Consider the following 5,189-nt stretch of genomic DNA (forward strand, 5'->3'; position numbering starts at 1 on the left):
AGCAGAAAGTTCTCCACTATCAGATACATGGCAAAGGAAAGACCTTTTATTATTCTGTACACTTCCTTTTCCATGAAAAGAACAGCTTTTAAAATAAATCCACAGGAGGGCCTCCCTAGTGGCATAGGGGTTAAAGACAGCACCATCCAACTATCACCAGATGCTGCAACACAATTTCGATCCCCAGCCGGCCAGGGAGTAACCCACATGGTGCTGCAGACCTCTCCTTCGCCCGCTGCTCCCCTCAGCACTGTATTTCAGTAGATCTGCCTGTTCTGTTACCCACTCTGTCTCTGGTGAATCCTCTCACCCTCCTGCTCCTCTGGACTGTAGCCCAGCTTTTATAGAAATGAAAAAACAAATCTTTAAAAAAAAAAAAAAGCATACATTAAAAAAAAAAAAAAAGGCTTTCCTAAGCCATCCCTGCCACCACATTTAGCACCAGGGGTTGAAGTGACCTATCAGGACCAGCAAGGCCAAGGACAGGAGCAGCAAATGCTGGCTCGTGTCTGTCTCCAGGGCTGGCATGAGGTCAGCTCTCCATGGAGGGCTGTGATGGAGGGCCATCACAAGAATAGAAAAACTGGTGGAGCAAGGGGTTAAGACGCAACCTATGAAGCTATCCACAGCCACTACAGCACGAGTTCAATCCCTGACCAGGGAGTTACCCACATGGCGCAGTAGACCTCTCCTGCCTTGCCCACTGCTCCCCTCAAAGGTGCATTTCAGTCAATCTGCCTGTTCTGTTCCCCACTCTGTCTCTGGTGAATCCTCTTGTTACAGGTGTAGAGGCAGGAATGAACACAGTGCAGATTTTGTGATCCAGCAGACCGGGTAAAGAAGGAGTCCTGGAGCCCTCAGTGGCTTTTGCAGGATTTTTATTTAGATTTACCAGGCACATGGCAGGCAGGGATGCTGGGGGGCCGGGAGACTGGTAGGCCTCCCAGCCCCCAGCAAATCTTCACTTTATCTGGGCTCTTTGGCCTTCTCTCGTGTTTTTTCTGCTTCTCTGCTCTCCTGCTTCTGTTCGTTCTTGGCTTCTGCTGGCATCCCCGCAATGCCGCCCCTAAAAGCCCAGTCTTAGCCCAGGTGAATCCCATCTACCTATGCCCACACCCTACTCCAGGTGCCCTACATCAGGCATGCATTCAGAACCGCAGGGTTCCCTCATCTATCCTAATGGAAGGAGGGCAGAAAAGCCTGATCCTTTTTCCTTGCCCTACATAGGGCAGGAAGGGTGGCACCCCAGAGCCCCCAAATCTGCCTGCTCTCTATAGGTTCTGCCATCTGCCACATCAACACAACACATATAAGACTTTAATGGACAGGAACTTTAATACAATTAGTAAATACAGAAGAGACAAAGAATATAGTTTCTAAATCAAGCACTCAAGGTTACCCATCCCCTCGTGGCTAAAAGTCCACCCAAACAGGATTGGCGCAGAGCAAGTCCCCAAAGCCTGTCACAAGTCTAAAGCACCTTTCGGCGGGGACCTGTGGGAAGCCAGCTCCAGCAAATTGTCGTGTCAGGGTCCCTGTAGGAAAAGACGGCGTCAGCGACTTAAGGGAAAGGGAACCGGGGGAATGAGGAGACACTGACACTTGATCAGGGTGCAAGTATCATCCTGCTGAGGGTCTCAGGAGTTCTTTTTTTTTATTTCTTTCTTTTTTAAGATTTATTTATTTATTTATACAAGCACTGGGTACAGTCAAAAGCGCGGGAGCGTGAGAGAATTCACCAGAGCCAGAGCGGAGAACAGAACAGGCAAACTGACAAAATACAGTGCTGAGGGGAGCAGCGGGCGTGGCAGGAGAGATCTGCGCGCCATGTGGGACCCTCACTGGTGGCCGGGGACCTGGTGCTGCAGAGGCTGCGGGCAGCAGCCGAGCACTCAACCCTTGCGCCACCAGGGGAGATCCATCAGCAGTTCTTTATTTATACATCTCGAGCAAGCCATGTGTAGGGTAAGGTAACAGTGTTAGGAGGAAAAGGATGTCCTAAAGCTAATTCCATACAGGCTTTGTGGACTCCACCCCCACCCCAGGCCAAAGCCAAAGACACTGGGAACTCCGAATCCCATCACCACCAAAGGGAAGGTGGCTGGGACCTGAGGGTGGGGTTAGGCAGCCAGGTTGGTATAAAGCCAGACACGTGGACTTTGGAGGGGTCCCCCATTTTGGCTCTCTGCCAGCTCGCAGTGTCCGGCCAGCTCTGAGAGTGCTTTTTGGGTTTCCAGGTCGGCGGATCGGGTAGGACGCATTAAAGACTTATTTCCCTATTTTCTCCCTGAGTTGTACATTTTCCTTATTTCCTTTTCCCTTGTAAATAAACCTTTTATTAACCTTTTGTGTGTGCCTGTAGTGGAGTATTCATAAGTCCCTTTTAAGCGCGCTGGTGAGGAACCACAGCCAGGCAACCCGTTTCATATCAGGGTTGCCCTATAACAAAAGTATCAGGCTTTTCTGCCCTCCCACCATTAGGGTAGATGAGGGAACCCTGCAGTCCTGAATGCATGTCTGATGGCCCACCAGGCAGCCCACCTGGGAATAGGAATGCAGAAGCCTGCCTAGAGGATTCAGACAATGAATCTTCCCCTGCCTACAAATCTTTTCTCAAAGAAACTCCCTCTGCCCTACAAACATTTTCCTGCCCTATGAACTCAGTCTCCCACCTGACCTCTCCTCACCCTATAACAGCCTGCCTCTCCCTGAAAAAGTGCGTGGCTTCATGGAACCCCACCTTTGGTCCATGAGGTCCGCCCGGGGCGCAATAAATTTTCCCTTCCTTTGAGAAATTTAGCCTGGCTCTCCTTTCCTTTACTGCGCGAAACCTTTCAGCGGGCACCTGGAGCAGGGTGTGGGCATATGTAGATGGGATTCACCTGGGCTAAGACTGGGCATTTAAGGGCAGCGTCATGGGGACACCAGCAGAAGCAGAGAAGGAATGGAAGCTGAGAGAAGAGAAGCAGAGAGAACGCCAGAGAGCCTGTTAGGGGGAAAGGATGTCCTGAGCTAACCCCATACAGGCTTTGTGGACCCCACCCCCATTCCAGACCAAAGTCATCAAGACATTGGGAAAGACAAATCCGGTCACCACCAAAGGGAAGGTGGCTGGGACCTGAGGGTGGAGTTAAGCAGCCAGGTTGTGTATAAAAAAACCAAACACGTGGGCCTTGGGGGTCTTGTTCGCTGTGGCTCGCCTCCTGGCTTCAGGGCTCCTGGCTGGCGGCCAGCTCTCAGAGTGCCATTTGGGATTCCAAATCAGCAGATCAGGTAGGACACATTTAAAACTTTGTCTCCCATTTTTCTCCCTGAGCTGTACATTTTCCTCATTTGACCTTCCTTGGTAAATAAACCTTTTATTAACCTTTCGCGTGTGCCTGCAGTAGAGCATTGATAAGTCCTTTTAAGTGCGTAGGTGAGGACCCACAGTCAGGCACCCCGTTTTGTATCGGGGCTGCCCTATAACAAGCCCAGATAGAGTGAGGATTTGCTGGGAGACTGGGGCGACTGCCAGCATCACGGCCCCCAGCACCCCTGCCTGCCCTATGTCTGGTAAATCTAAATAAAAGACCTGCAAAGGCCACTGAGGGCTCCAGGACTCCTCCTTTACCAAATCTGCTGGATCAGAAAACCTGCTCAGTGGCCTGTCCTGCCTGGACACCATGGGAGTACATCAGAGAGTGCTTTCAAGTAGTGAAAAAGACTAACCACCATGGCATTTTTTTTCAAAACTGGCCAAACCGGCCTGGGGACCTATGAGCCCTTGCTGAGGTGATAATGGCCAAATCATTTTGTCCTCAAGGTAAATGCAGTCACCACAAAACATGTCCCAGTAATCAATCATTCTGTTAATGCTAAAAAACAGCAAAACAACAAAAACTTATATGACTAAAACATAACTCCTTTATACTGCTAAATTACTAATTAATCAAAATTTATAAAATTCCTAAATCTTAAACATTAAAAAACATAATCACCTTACATATCGGTAATCAAATCCAATTACTGCTAAAATTAAAAAAACTTCTTATTCCTATAACTAATCTCTTCTGATTTAATAAAGGTAGTAAATTATTAAAAGGAATTAAAAAACCCAAAGAATCTCAGTGCTGCATAAGTTGCACTGACCTTTTTTCTAACCCCAACCTTTGAAAAGGAAACTCCTTTTACTTTCTCAAGGCAATATTTTTACCCATTGCTTTATTTATCTTGTCAACTCAAGGCTATCTCTAACTTCAAGGCTCCTCTCCATATATTGCTTTTTTATTTATCTTGTCAGATTGTAACAGGGTGGTCCCCAGGAAAGGGGAAGATTCCAGATTTCCTGCCCCACCCAAAGGAGGGTGGATCTGAGCAGGGAGAGAAAAAGCTGCAGAAGAGACTGAGGAAGGAAGCAGGATGGAGCCAGAAGGAGACCCGCAGGAGGCACATGGGCCGAGAGACACGTGAAGAAACTACGCTTGTCTTTTGGTCGTGGACTGGGTGATGTTGTGCCCAAGATCAGCACTCTCGGCGAGCACAGCCTCCAAGAATCCCAAGACAGCTGATGCAAATGCAAAAGAGTTTATTATGGGCTCGAGTCTGGGTTAATGGCACCTACCAACACAGTGGCAGATAGCGAGAGCCCCGAACAGATGAAGCAGGGGTCTATTATAGGGTCACGAGCGGCGCGAATTTCGAAAGAAGCTGGCAATTACTCATTGGCTACTACAAAGGCATTTTGGCGCTCGCAGTTAGTTTCAAACTGATTGGGCCGTTAGAGATGCTGTCCCATTTATGGACAGGACTGCCCTCATTGGCGGCTGGGGTGGTCTGCTTTTTCGTCACCAAGTGGAGCGAGGGTTGTGACTTTTGAAACAATCTCCGGAATGCGGCTGGACAAGGACTAACATATCAAGGTGGAGGATATACAAAATGGCGAAACCTCGGCTAAGCTTGGTTCCACAGGTGACACAGGTGTAGGTGAGAGACCCGTGGGGAGGTGACAATGGCAGTTTTTGTCTTGATTTTGGTTTTGCTCTTTTCCCTCCAGACTTGTCTAGTTGTTTCTGATACTTTTTTGTGGGTCTGTTAGGGGGAAAAGGATGTCCTAAAGCTAATTCCATACAGGCTTTGTGGACTCCACCCCCACCCCAGGCCAAAGCCAAAGACACTGGGAACTCCAAATCCCATCACCACCAAAGGGA

The sequence above is a fragment of the Talpa europaea genome (genome assembly GCF_964194135.1).
Source record: "Talpa europaea genome assembly, chromosome: 16".
Classification (NCBI taxonomy): Eukaryota; Metazoa; Chordata; class Mammalia; order Eulipotyphla; family Talpidae; genus Talpa; species Talpa europaea.